Source organism: Mustelus asterias, unplaced genomic scaffold (genome assembly GCF_964213995.1).
Source record: "Mustelus asterias unplaced genomic scaffold, sMusAst1.hap1.1 HAP1_SCAFFOLD_152, whole genome shotgun sequence".
Lineage (NCBI taxonomy): Eukaryota > Metazoa > Chordata > Chondrichthyes > Carcharhiniformes > Triakidae > Mustelus > Mustelus asterias.
Genome location: NW_027590173.1, coordinates 32,638 through 33,724, shown reverse-complemented (window position 1 = coordinate 33,724; position 1,087 = coordinate 32,638). Strand labels below are relative to the sequence as shown.

Genomic DNA, 1,087 nt, shown 5'->3' with positions numbered 1-1,087 from the left:
GAGCACCCGAAGGAAACCCACGCAGACATGGGGAGAACGGGCAAACTCCACACAGACAGGCACCCAAGAATGATAGAAGTGGACTTTAGTTTCCGGCCGTTCACAAACTCTGGGGATTCCCCTTCAATTTTTTGGCATCTGGGAATCAGAGAAGCATCCAAAAACGGAACTGAAAATAAATACAATCACGGCAGTTATTCACATGGAGCTAACATTTGGAACGGCATGGCATCTGTTGACCGCGTGGCCTAATGGATAAGGCGTCTGACTTCGGTAGTTCTGTGCGGTGATGATATCAGAAGATTGCAGGTTCGAGTCATGTCGCGGTCGTTTTATGCAGAAATCTGGGAGAACTAACGGCAAACCGAGATTTCCTTCTTCAGCTGAAAGCTCTGCATTGTATTGCACACACTGCAGGGCGCTTTCTCTGAATGCATTTCCTTCTTGATCTGTTCATTAAATTTTCTCATCTCTTTATTTTATTCTCCTCCCAAGAAATCAATATTTTTTGTGTGATCTTAATAAATAATTGATGCTCCCGAATGGAGCAACAGGCTTTGCAGCAAATGGTTTCATAAAATTCTGTGGAGGAAAATCTAATCTCCTCAGGAAGAGGTTTAATAATGAGCTGAGTGAACTGTTTCTGTTTACAGGGATGAAAGGTGATGGGGCTGGTTATCCAGAGGCTGGCACTAATCTTTGGGGACACGGAGTAAATCCCACCACGGCAGCTGATGAAATTTAAAATCACTATTTAATCAATCTGGAATTGAAAGCTGGTCTCAGTAATGGCGGCCTTGAAACTACGGTCGATTGTTGTAAAATATAATCTGATTCACTGATGCACTACAGAGAAATAAGTCTGGCCTCCTTAACTGGTCTGGCCTACATGTGACTCCAGACCCAGAGTAAGAGGGTGACTCTTACTCGACCTCTGAAATGGTCAAACAAGCCATTCTCAATTGAAGGGGAATTAGGGTAGGGCAACAAATGCTGGTCCTTCAGGCGACACCAACAGCCCATAAAAAGAAGAATCATTGAGTAGAAAGAGAATGGCCTGGTAACGGACTCAGAAACTGGACCCTTC

General features: G+C 44.2%; 1 non-coding gene across 1 annotated transcript; it reads left to right on the top strand.

The window, feature by feature from the left end:
* Nucleotides 1-237: 237 nt before the first annotated feature.
* trnar-ucg (transfer RNA arginine (anticodon UCG)) lies at nucleotides 238-330 on the top strand. Its single transcript has 2 exons — nucleotides 238-274; nucleotides 295-330. It is a non-coding gene; the product is annotated as a tRNA-Arg (tRNA).
* Nucleotides 331-1,087: the final 757 nt, after the last annotated feature.